Raw genomic sequence first — 13,189 nt, 5'->3', positions numbered from 1 at the left:
GAGAAGTGATGGACAGAAGCCCAGAGATTAGCATAGGAGGGAGTCACCACCCCCAACAGAGGCTGGGCAAACAAAGAGGGTGGGTGTTATGGCTTCTGAGGTCACCCAGGAGCTGAAATCACGGTGGCCCTGTCCAGCAGGAGTGAAAGACAGAAAGGAGAAGCTGCTTCCAGAGACCAGGCCCAAGCCAGAGAGAGGGAGAAGAAATACTCTGGCTTCTCCCTAACCCCACCCACCAACCTCCTCCCAAGGCCTCCCATTGGCTAAACCCTGCTGGAAACCTGATATTATAGGAGCTTGGCAAACACAGCCTGCAAGGGTCAGCCCCACTCTGATGCAGAGCAGGGGAAAGGCCTAGAGTGGATATCAAGGTAAACAGTCCCAGGCCACCATAGGAACTATCATTCTCTGTTTATAGATGAAGAAATGAGGCACAGAAAAGTAATGCAACTTGCCCAATGTCACACAGTTAGGATGTAGAGAGGCTGGGCTTTGAACCTAGCCAGCCTGCCTCCAGAACCCACAGTCTTAACAGCAATGCTCTAGCACCGCCCCTAGAGCTTCTAGTCTAGCATCTAGTAGCTTTCTCTTGCTTTTCTCAGTCCTCCATCCTTTCCTTGTTTTGTTTGTTTGTTTGTTTGTTTGTTTGTTTTTTATTCCTGACACAAACACAAAGCTTTGGGGTCAAACAGACTTAAATTTCAATTCCAGCTCCACTACTGATGAACTGGGTAAAGTTACTTACTCTATTCAGTCAACACATATTTATTCAGCACATATTATATGGCAGTCCCAAGGCGCTTAGCTCCTCCAAGTCTCTGTTTTCTCATCTAGACAATGGGTGCAATGGTATACGGTGATGAAGCACATACAATGAGGGTCTGATATATTACTACATTTTCCCCCCTTCTCCTCTTTCCTGTCTTCTTGTCCCTGTCAAAGCTTTAGGTTTTTCTTGCCAGGTTCATGTTTCATCTTGGCTGGTGGCTCAGGATACAGGTCCTATTGGGGCTAAACCCCCAGAACAGCTGCTGCCCTCCAGGCCAGCTCTGCATCTCTTGGAGCCTCCGTGTCCCCATCTGGAAAGTGGGTTGGGGACATAGGGCCCAGCCGTCTCCCTGCTTAGCCACAAGGCAGAGAAGAAGAGGGTGGAGGAGCAAGAGGAAAACTCTTTGTAAATGTGAAACTGCTTTAAAACATTTAACAACATAAGCAGTAACAGTAATGGCTGTGGGCAGCAGAACGTGGTGTTTGTTCACTCTCCCTGTGCCCAATAGTACTTCTGCTTCATGGAGGAAGGAAATAAATAGCTGCGGGGCCCATTCATGTGGGAATCCATGGGTCAGGCAGAGCAATTTGATCTGTGCTCAGTGCAGGCTATGCACAGGGAGGACGCATGGCCAGAGAAGCCGACTTCCCACTGCACATGCTCCCCAACTCTCCCTCCCTGACCCATGAGTCTGCTGCAGAAGCAACATCTGGGATCTCCATGCAGCTCCAGGTCAGTCCATCCTGATTTCCAGCCTCTCTGGGTGGTAGATTTGGGAAGACTCGAGTTTGGCCTTGGCAAGATCTGTAATCCTGGGCCCTGGCCTTCTCTGCGAAATGGAAAAAGAAATACTTGGCAGGATTCATGCAGGGGGCTGCCGGGAACAGAAGGCATAACCGGCAGGGAGATTTGAAGAGAAATTTGTGAAGGAAGGAGGCTGTTACCTCCCCCAGGCCCGAAGCCCAGGTAAGAGATGGAGACATAGGAGCCATCGCTGCCAAGGGACAACGAGCGGTGGCACGAAGGGAGTAGGAGGAGATACCCCAACCTCTCTCTTCTTGGCCTCTGATGTCCTGCTAGCTTTTGAAACAAATTCGGGTAATGTTGTCTGTAGGAGTCCAGTCTCCCAGCAAAGACAGAAGGGCAAAGAGTGGCTATGGAGGGGAAACAGTCGTCACACTCTCCACAGCATCACTATTACGTTGGAAGAAGCAAACGGCTGTGAAATACTTGGCACGGCTCCTGCCCATGGCAAGCACTGCATGCCCTCCCGTTCTTGATGTCGTCACTAACGATGCATTGTTTTTCTGGCATGAACACTGTCCCCTGCTGTGTTCTCCTGTCCCTTCTTCCTCCAGGCCAGGGAAAGAATTTGATGATCCCCTGTCTCCTTGGGGAGGGAATAATTTATAACAATGACAACATTTAGCTCCATTCTGATGATCAGATTTCACCCTAGGTCTCATTTTATGGGGGCGGAGGGGAGATAAGGGGGACGAAGCCCTGAAACCTCCATTGTCTTCACCAAAGCTTAAGAGCCCTTGGTCTAGCCTCCAAAGGGTGGCGGCCTGGGCTTCTGTCTTTAATATGCTCTTTGTCCCTTGGAGACAAGGAATCAAGGCCATGAATCAAACTGATTGAGCATATGGTGTGCCCAGTACATTCTAGTCACATACCTTGTGTAGCCTAGCGGTTTGGTGAAGAACATTCTCGTGGGAGGCAGGCCAACCTCGGGCAACCTGGTGAACTTCCTGGAGCCTCACTTTCCTCCTGGTAAAAATAATAATGCTGCCCCTCCGTGGGTTGCCGTGAGATTAAAAGAAGACAGAGCATAGAGAAGCCATCACAACCTCTCCTTCCTTCCCCACATCAACCAGGTGTGACCGATGAAGAAACAAGGATCATAAGCGGGAAGGGGTTTCTCATGGACCCACTGGTCTCAAATCCAGGTCTGCCTTCACCAAAAGGCAGAGGCATTCTACCCTTCCCCCCACACCGCTTCTCCCAGTGGATGTATCCCCATCAGGGGATAGTCGCTATATTTTGAAGAAGCCCAAAACATTTTCTTTTACTGGGTTTCAGAAACCCATTCCGTGGCTTTATTTTTCTGGTAATTATGTCTCTGTTGTTACAGACAGATGGGAACATGAGTGCACAGCCATCGGCCTCCATGGATGGCAGCTGTGGAGACGGTGCTAAAAGACAGAGCGTGGCGGGAGGGAAGCGTTCACTGGAGTCTCAGAGTGGAGCACCCACGCGAGGAGATGAAGGTGCTGACTGCATCTTGTTTTTTGGATTTTTCTTTTATTGAAGCTACCAGCATTGCGTATTTGATTCAGGACCCTGGCGACCTCGGCCCTATCCCTGACCCCACCCATTACCCGGAGCAGCTCATTGCTCCAGATCCTGCCCCCAGATATAGAAAAAGTGTCCTTTCTTCTCTTGCAAGACTATAGGGTGAGATCAATTTCTTCAAAAAGCTGGGATCCAGGAAGTCAATGTTGAACGTGGTTTGGTAATGAACTTTGGAGTCTTGGCTTTGAGTCCTGACATGAATTTAAAACTGTGTGACCTTGGAAAAGTTCCTTCATCCTCTAGGACTCAGTTTCCTCATGTGAAGTGGGGGTAATCATGCTTAACTCTGGGTGTCATTAGGAGGGTACAGTGAGGTCACATCATGGGGGGGCCTTTGCACAGTGCTAGAGAGCTCAGCAAACAGAAGGTGCATTTGGGGGACAGGGTGTATCAGAGTGAAAGCCATCTTCTCCTGCCCACTCTAGCCAGGGGTGGCCAGCAGCAGCCTCCTGGGGCTCTTTAGACCAAGACAAGTCTCCTGTCTGCTGGCCTCAGGCCTCCCAGCCCCTCTTAGCCAAGGTTTCCTGTTGTCCTCTTTTACTCTTTTAAAGAAAAGAAAAGAAGCATCCTTTCTCTGGAGACCTTTGTCCTGAAACTAGCTAGGGAATGCAAGAGACATCCACTCCACACTGGGTATGTTGAGCCACTTTCTGGGCTTAAAAAAATATATTATTGTTTACCTAATGGTTCTTCTGTGAGAAATGGGTGTCTGTTCCTTTAAACAGAGCGCAGCGTGGCAGACAGAGTGGCTCCGGGTTGTTTGCAGCCAGAGGAGGGGGAGAAGGAGGACATCCTGTTGTTGAGTAGAAACACAGAGACAGACAGACAGACAGAAGAGAGGGAGGAAAAGGTCAGCACAGACCTGCGCAGGAGAACCTAGCTCATTTTTTTTCTATGGGAAATTTTATTTTCTAAAAAGAAAATATTCACTTTTTTTTTTTTTTTTGGGGGGGGGCCTATATTCTGCCAGTCTAACCCAAGATGCTGCTGGTTTGCTTAAGACAAGGGAATACTCTCCACGTGGAGAGGCATTTCAAGATAAAGACAATCCTGACAGTCTCAAGTCCTTGAACTTTGTGCAGAAGGTGGCGTATTGTGAGCATTTCCTGGGCTTGGGATTTAGCAATACCGTGTTTCCCCGAAAATAAGACCTACCCAGAAAATAAGCCCTAGCATGATTTTTCAGGAGGACATCCCCTGAACATAAGCCCTAATGCAACTTTTGGAGCAAAAATTAATATAAGACCTGATCTTAGTTTCAGGAAACACAGTAGGAATCAGGAAAAACACATCTAGTTTACTGAATGGCCATGTTTATTGTGCATTATCTCCAATCTTCCCAATGACTGCTGCTGGGAAGGTTTATGCATCTCCATTTTACAGATGAGGAAACTGAGGCTTGGGCCGATTGAGGGTGTGCCCAAGGACAGGCAGATACCCAGGTGGCAAGTAGTGGGGCTGAGCTTTCCCCCTGAGTCTTCAGGCTCCTCTCCCCAGCACACCACGCTGCCTCCTTTGCAAACACAGCAGCAGATCTGAGGGTGGACAGGAGGGGAGATGGGCGGCAGGGTGGACCTCTGGCTGCAGGGTTACCAGCCACTACTTTAGACACCCTAGCAATCTCTTGGTTCTTAGGGTTCTCTGGCATCAAGGAATAAGCCCGGGATTGTAAACTCCCAAGAGTGTGTCTGATTCAACCATTACCATTCTCAGCAATGTTACAGAGCATTACAATTTTCTAAGAAGCATTTTATCAATTGCCAGATGTCATGCTGGGACTCTGATCCCGTTCCCCGCATAAGAACGCAGGCTATGGTGAGGCCAAAAAGGAACACCCACAGAGCCATAGATACGGGTGTCATACCACTATATTCTCGCTGATGGCTGGGTTGGAGACACAAAAGCAAACATCCGCCAGTACCCCAACAAGGGGTCTTCCTGCACCCCAGTCTCACTGGCAGCCAGGCAAGACACAGCAAGTAAGATCCACCCGATCCGCAATCCGCCAGCCGGTTCTCTGCCAACCAACCAACCAACGTAGCCACGGCAGTTATATCAGTGGCCAACTGGCTAACTGGTTATAGCTGATGGCCAACCAGTCACAGCCAATGGCCATACACTACCCGAGCCAGCACCTTTCCATGTGAGGCCGAGGGCCTGGAAACTGCTCTCTGGGACTCTGTCCCCACACCAGATCGGACTGTGTGACTCTCCTCCTTGCATTTGGAAGGTGGTCCCAAAGATCCTGCATGATCTGGTCTCAGGCCCATCTCCTCACCCTCATCCTTCCTCACCATGCTCTGTCACATCTTCACAAACCTCTCGGTTCCTCTAACACAGTGCTACCCTAAGTGTGAGCTACAGCCTCAAACCAGCAGCACCAGCTGCACCTGGGAGCTATTTGGAAATTCGGGAGTTCAGCGCCATCCCAGACCTGCTGAGTCAGAATCTGTCTTTTAATAATATCCCCAACTGCACATTAAAGCATGAGAAGCACCACTATTACACATCTAGTTTTTTTCCACCTCAGGACCTTTGCACATATTGTTCCCTTTGTCTAGAACAATCCTCTTTTATCTTGGCCTAACTCGGCCTTACTCATCCTGAACTCCTACGTCACTTCCTCAGAAAGGGCTTCCTTGACCCTCCAATAACATCATTCTCTCTTAAGAGTCCAGTTTTCTTTTTTATAGCGCTTTTGCAGTGTGTAATTACATACCAATTTGCTGAATGTCTGTCTCCAGGAAGGCTGAGGCCGTGTCTCACTGGTTTACCAGGAACATAGTAGGAACTGCACAAACACATATTGAATGAATAAACATGGTGCTATTTCTGGTGCTGCAAGGAGAGAAATTCACAGACAGACCCTGCTTGGGGCATTTGGTCTCTCTAGGCATTTTCATTCAGTTTCTGCAAATATTTACTGAGTGCCATTATGTGTCCGGAGCTGGAGTCATGTGTATAAGAAAACTACTTGTGACAAAGTGGATCCCAGAATTCAGTACAGCAATTCTCTTGTCTTGTTTAGGGCACAAGGTCAGGGGCTGAAGGAAACTAAGCCAAGAAGTATACATTCCTGGTGGTAACAACAAGGAACCCTCAGAAGGAGGGAGGGGAAATGAAGGTTTCCTATCCACTTCTGCGCCAGACATCTACACACTTGACAGTGTCATGATCAGTGTGGTATTGGTACAGAAACTAACAAATAGACCAGTAGAACAAATGGAGACCCCAGAAACAGACTTGCACATAAATGGAAACAAACTACATGCAATGGTGTCATTATAGATCAATGGGGAGAAGATGGGTTGTTCAATAATTGGTGCTGGGCCAACAACTGGCTACCAACACGGAAAAACAAAAATGAGATTCCTGACCCACTCTACAAATAGAAATAAATTCCAGATGGATTAAAGACTAGATTTGTTTAAAAGCTTTACGTTTAAGAAAAAATAGAGGAGAATATCTTTATTAATTGGCAAATAGAAAGATCCTTACAACAGGTTGGGGGGGAAAAATCATCCTAAAAGAAAAAAAATTAATACATTTGACCAAAATAAAATTTTAAAGTTCTATGCAACAAATGATACCATAAACAAAGTTAAACGGCAAAGTCACATGAATGATAATAGACTGCGACCCAGAATATATAATATCATCTACAAATCACTAAGAAATTAAGCAAGAAAAAAGCAAAAATAAAACAGAAAAGGGCAAAGAATGTGAATCGCAATCTCCAAAAAGGAAAACCCCAGTGAGCAATTGGCATATAAAATATGATTAACAACACTAATGATCAGGAAAATGCAAATTAAAACAATGAGTCACTCACCAGGTTTCAAAAATTAACACATCTGTCTACACTGAATGTTAACGAGGACGTGGGGAAATATCGATACACACTGGTGGGAGTATGAATTGACACAAGCGACTTGGAGAGTGATTTATCAATATTCAGTAAAACTGAAGGTATCAAATGGCATGACCCAGCAAATTCACATCTGGTTATGAACCTTAGGGAAACTCTTACACAAGCATTTATACTTGAGTGTTCATTGTGGCATTGTTGATAACAAGAAAAAGAAAAGGAAAGAAGGACATGACCGAAGCGCTCAAGAAAAGAAGAATAGATAGACAAATGGTGGTATATATGCAACATGGAACAGTATACAGCGCTTAAATGGAGGGAAGAGAGCCATAGGAAGAAAGGAAATAAGTTCATGTGGTTTAGACGAGTATGTCACCCGCCTGACTCCTCTCAAATCGTTAAATCTCTACTGGATCTTTGGTTGCAGATAACAAAAATCAAATCTGGGGCCGGCCGGGTGGCTCAGGCGGTTAGAGCTCTATGCTCCTAACTCTGAAGGCTGCCAGTTCGATTCCCATATGGGCCAGTGGGCTCTCAACCACAAGGTTGCCAGTTCAATTCCTCTAGTCCCACAAGGGATGGTGGGCAGCGCCCCCTGCAACTAAGATTGAACACAGCACCTTGAGCTGAGCTGCCGCTGAGCTCCCGGATGGCTCAGTTGGTTGGAGCGTGTCCTCTCAACCACAAGGTTGCAGGTTAGACTCCCGCAAGGGATGGTGGGCTGTGCCCCCTGCAACTAGCAACAGCAACTGGACCTGGAGCTGAGCTGTGCCCTCCACAACTAAGACTGAACGGATAACAACTTGACTTGGGGGGAAAAAAAAAAGTCCTGGAAGTACACACTGTTCCCCAACAAAGTCCTGTTCTCCTCCCCCAATAAAAAACAATCAAATCTGATTAAGTAAAAGAAGGAACATTTGGAAGGATACTAGGATACTGGGGTAACCACAGGCTCCATGGAAGAGCTTGGAGAGAGGCAGGGTCCAGGCATCTCTGGGACCTCAGCGCAGGAGCATTTAAACCACTCCTCTAGAGCAAGGTTTCTCAACCTGGGCACTACTGCCATTTTGGGTGAGACAATCCCCTGTTGTAAGGGCCGTCCTGTACAATGTACGATGTTAAGCAGCATCCCTGACCTCTACCCACTAGGTGCAAATAGAAGCCCTCCAGTTGTGAAAATCAAAAAGGTCTCTAGACATTGCCATGTGTCCCCTGATGCAGAAGGTCTAAATGTGGTCCTCTGAGCGACAGCATCACCTGGGAACTTGTTCAATGCAAATCCTCAGGCCCCATCCCAGACCTTCTGAATCAGATATTCTGAGGGTGGGCTCAGTATTCTGTGTTTAACAAGTCTTCTGGGTGATTCTCAGAACTGCTGGACTACTAGGCTTAGCCTTGGGATGACCCAGCTACAACTTCCCTTCATCCCTGCATGTACCCTCCCAAGAGGAAATGGTTGGGAGCATGTATCATACTGGTGGAAATTAAATTGCATGCCCCTCTCTGGCATGCAGAGGCAGCTTCACATAGAAGGACACTGAGTAGAGAAGGAGGCAGTTCCCCCAAAAGTTGGAAGTAGAAGCTGCTGTTTCCAAAAGATGGGGAGAAGGCATTCTGGGCTGAGGCTTCTCCACTGGCCAGACATTTACTGATTCCTTCCTAAGCCCTGAGCACTTCACAGAAGCCTTTACTGTCATTGATGGCTGCTGAACTCCAGGTTGGCCTCCTCTGATGGTTCCAGGAGACAATTAGGAGGGACTGTGAACTAGAAGTCCCACAATGGGAAGACCTGGATTCACTCTCAAATTCGGCTCCTTGCCAGCTGCGTAAAAACTTTGGCTCCCTGAGCCTCAATTTCCTCATCAACGAAAGGGAAGAATAATCCATACCCCACAGCAACTGTTGTGAGGGTCAAATTAAATAATGTTAAGGTGCGATACAAATATTTATTGTTAGGGGAAAGACACAGATCTGCAGCCGTGGACAGTGTGGGTAGCCTGGGACAGCAGTGAGTTAGTTACAAAGTCCTTTTATCAGCATTTAGATCCTAATCAAAATGCCTGCTCCATGCCCAATTCCCCCATCTCTGGCTAAAACATCAGCAATATGACTTCTCATGTCTCAGCAGCTGTATTAATAAAACCTTATGTTTACATGGTGTGTCAGAGCTTTGCAAAGTGCTTTCTCACACGTCATCTCATTAGATTTGATCCTTATAGTGTCCATAGGAGGCAAGAAGGAGCAGCACCCAAATTCCCATTTAATAGACAAGGAAGTTAAGAGTCAGCATGACGGAAACTTGACCAAGATCATAGAGCTGGTACACTCCAGGACCCAGCTCTAGTACACCTGGGATCGAATGCAAACCATCTGGGAAAGGAGCTTTTCCCTGCTTGGTGTTACGATGCCCACTTTGGCAAAACAAAATTTAGGGGAACTTCATGAAGCAGAAACCTATGCTCATGCAAAGGTTACTAAAAACAGGTGAGTACACTCATCATCCCCTCCTGCACTTGGAGGAAATAATCCAGAGGTGGCTAGCTGGAGACCCGCTGGCTCAGTCAGCATGCCAATGAGTTTTGTTTGGCAGCTCAGGTTTTTCAAAAATGCTGTTATCAACCACCATGCAAACACACCTAAACACAGCTGAGGCCACCCCATGTGATCTCTCCATCTCTGTGCTATTGTCACTCATGCAAGACTCCAGGTCCTGGGAAGGAGCATCTAATTGGTAAGCCTGGGAAGCATGCCCATACCTGGGCTGCCCAGGGCAGGGATAAGGAGGAGTTCCACGGTGGCAGTGGGATCCTTCAGCCTCTACCATGATTGTTCACTACACAAAGGTAGGATGAAAGGGGTGAGAGAGGGCTGAAATCCAGCCCACCCCTGCTCCCCAAGTCATGTGCCCTGGCCCAGGGCTTGGTACGTACAGCTCAGACTGTATTTCAGTCTCTAGTCACCCTATCAGCTGAGCACTCTTGTGTAGTGGAGAACTGGCACAGGCACACATGGCAGCCCTGCTTCTCAAGACAACTCAGAAAACTTGGCAACACTAGACCCCATTTCCACATGGCAACAGTTGGAGGGAACCAAGTCACAGCTGCCCTCCTTGGATAGGGCACACACTCTCCGTATCACTACGGTCCCCAACCAGCCTGCTTCACTTGTTTATGTCACCTGCCTGGCCCCTAAGTTATTTGAGTTTATGACCCCTGTCTTAAACAATAATTTTTTTTTACATTGGTTTATCCAGGTAATTAATTTCATGGTCTATTTCTGAATGGCATTTTTTTCTTTCCCACCCAACCCCCTTTCCCAACACTCCTGGTTAATCTATTTATTTTTACTCTACCTCATTCTAAAAATATATACAATACAAGATTTTTTAAAAAAAAAAAAAGTCAGACTCCTGGTAATCTCTGGAATGTGGGAAAAGCACTCTTACCACAAAGTTATATTAAGAAGTTTAATTATCAGAAAATTACTGTATAACAAATATATCAAACATTAAGTATGCACACTGTATATATACACTGAGAATTCCTGGGCAACCTCAGTCTATAAACCCATTCACCTCAACAACCTCAACTGACTCTTTATTCCTTTCCTTTGACCAGCATGGGAGACTTTGAGGTACACTTGCTTCTGTACAGCTTCCCACCTTTCCCAGGACGCACTACTCACGCTGTGTTTTCAAGTCAGGCAGCAGAACTTACTCAATTTATCCCAAGGATATTATCATTTTTCCTTTCTGTTGGCACTGACCCACTCCCAATTTGTTAGACAATTATTTGTTCACTTCCTACCATTCAGGAAGCCATGGAGTTCCAGGTTGCTACTGTGGGTTGTCTTAGTCAGCTACTGCTGTGTAACAACCACAAATGTCACGGTAGCATACATCAATAAGTATTTCTCACCATATGTTTGAGGGTCAGTTGAGGTGGCTTTGCTTCAGGCCCCAGGTCTATAGGTCATCCAGGGCAGCTCCACATATCTCTCTTTCTCCTGGGCCCATGTCATGTTTTTCTCATGGCAATGACAAAAGTGCAAGACAACGAGCTCAATAGCACAAGCACATATCAAGCCCTTGCTCATGTCACATCCATTAATATCTTATTTGCCAAAACAGGTAAAATAATGAAGCCCAAAGTCAAGGGCAGGGAGGTATGCTTGCCCCATGGAGATGAACAAAAAGGGGAGAGAGCGGATATTTACAGATAATGCCCACCCTCTGCCCTTTTGGTCACAAATATTCACTCTGTCCCAAAGACCCTCCAAATATCTTATCCAATCCTAATACTGACCTGGAAATCGAGAAACTCATGATCTACATCAGATTTCATTGAGGCTCCTCTTGATCCAGGAACCTAAAAGTCAAAAAAGATAAATTGTTTTTCCCCATGTACGCCCCAAATACAATGGTGGAACAGGGACAGAATCACAGAAAAAAATGCTAATGTGAAAAGGGAGCAACCTGGGAGTAGACAATGTTCTTTAATGTGGCCCCTGTTCTACTAGGGCTGTTCTACAGAATAGCTCTGTTCTACAGAATAGCTCTCCAGTCCTGGGGACCCTGGTTCTGCCCCCTGGAGGTCCCCTCTGTCCATCATCCTTGCCCACTTCAGAAGTCTCCGTTGAGGAGTATGCCCTTAGTGGCAAGCAGCACTGCCAGTCTGCTTCCTGCCTGAAGAAAGTTAGGGACAGAGAAATTTGTTTACGTCTCCAACAGTCTCATTTTGTTTTACATCTGTCTAGGAGACTTTTTTTTTTTTTTTTCGGTCCAGCCGAAAGGATGCGATAGACATTCCCTCAGCTCAGAAAATCTGCAGCTTAGTGCAAGAGACAGAGGAGAAGATGGAAAGTAATTTCCACCTGGGTGCAAACTCACATGAGTCCTTGAGATAGGTGTAGCAATCTCTTTATAGTAGTTATTATTTCTGTACCGTCCCTTCTACTTTCAGAAGTGACTGACTAGACCATCGCAACTCCTGGGGCTCACGCCCGGTACCATGTGAATGGGCTTCCCTGGCATATAATTTTCCATTCATTTCAATCGCCCCACTGTCCCAGGCCACCCTATATGACATTGCAACACTTCCACTCCACCAACCTCTCCTGTCTTATTTGTCTCTCCATGATCTATTTCACATATTTTTTGTTTATTGTCTGCCTACCTCCAACAGAATGTAAGCTCCATGAAGACAGAGAGTTTATCAGATTTGTGTTCACTGTGCTGCCAGTGAATGGAAAACCCCTTGCATGGAATATGCTCTTAATAAATATTTATTGGATGGATGGATGGATGGATGGATGGATGGATGGATGGATGGATGGATGGACAAATGAACTTATAAGCAAAATCCTGAACCCTCCACCTGAACGAAACCTCATACCTTGGGCCCCACTCAGGCTTCCGCCCTGCTGAAAGATAAAACATTGCCTTATCTTCCTGGTTCTGACTTGGTCTGCTCTCCTATATGATTCTGCCCAACACCATGTGGCTTCTTCAAACTTCCTCAGTTAACAGCTTCCACCCAGAACAGTCCCAGACCTGCACCCCCAAGTTGTCTGAACATCCCCTGGATTTCAGTGGACTTGAAGGCAGAACTTCAACAGATAGAAGAAAATGATTAAAACTCAGGCGGAAGAACCAGAATTAGAATCAGAATCGAAACGCTTAATGTAAGGAAAACTAGTGCAATTGAGCAAGCGGTTTCACTGAGTTTCCTGGTGACCAAGGCACAAAGGAAATGCATTACAAGATGCAGCTTTGTTAGGGAAGGCAACCTTTTTCCCTAGGGACCATCCAGTACAGCAGGCAGGGTAAAATCAGATGGAGAAAACTTCCTACAGTGAAGACAACTTTCCACAGGCCCAAGAACTCTATAGTGACCTTAAGATTAAAAAGAAGGGCCTGTCGGAGCTCAAGTGAACTTCACGACAGGGCATCATATCCTAAGGGCAGCATCCTGTTTCCTGGGTGAGAGAGGAAGTCAGGGTGGGGAAAACAAAGGAGTTTAAAACAACTTCCGAGAGAGAGAAACTGAAGGGTTATCGAACTATATTTTATTTTGGTTTTTTAAGCTGCAAAAAGCTGAGGAGAATAATAAATTAATTAGCTCCATTAACTAGAGTTCAAGTGGGAAGATGCATTATTTTACTAGTTCCTTCGTTTGTTAATTTGCTGGTTCACTGCC

At 46.4% G+C, this 13,189-nt stretch overlaps 1 long non-coding RNA gene across 2 annotated transcripts; it reads right to left on the bottom strand.

Moving 5' to 3' along the window:
- Positions 1-749: 749 nt before the first annotated feature.
- On the bottom strand, positions 750-11,361 carry LOC148756515 (uncharacterized). Of its 2 annotated transcripts, none has more exons than XR_016022882.1 (5): positions 11,297-11,361; positions 5,844-5,915; positions 3,805-3,917; positions 2,446-2,539; positions 750-2,159 (listed from the first exon to the last, which is right to left on the bottom strand). It is a non-coding gene; the product is annotated as an uncharacterized LOC148756515 (long non-coding RNA). The 2 variants fall into 2 exon arrangements; XR_016022883.1 differs by having other exon boundaries at positions 750-1,598.
- Between the last annotated feature and the right edge of the window lie 1,828 nt (positions 11,362-13,189).

Source organism: Rhinolophus sinicus, chromosome 12, assembly GCF_057876585.1.
Source record: "Rhinolophus sinicus isolate RSI-liver-muscle chromosome 12, RSI-T2T, whole genome shotgun sequence".
NCBI classification, from domain to species: domain Eukaryota; kingdom Metazoa; phylum Chordata; class Mammalia; order Chiroptera; family Rhinolophidae; genus Rhinolophus; species Rhinolophus sinicus.
This window is presented reverse-complemented; position numbering and strand designations above follow the sequence as displayed.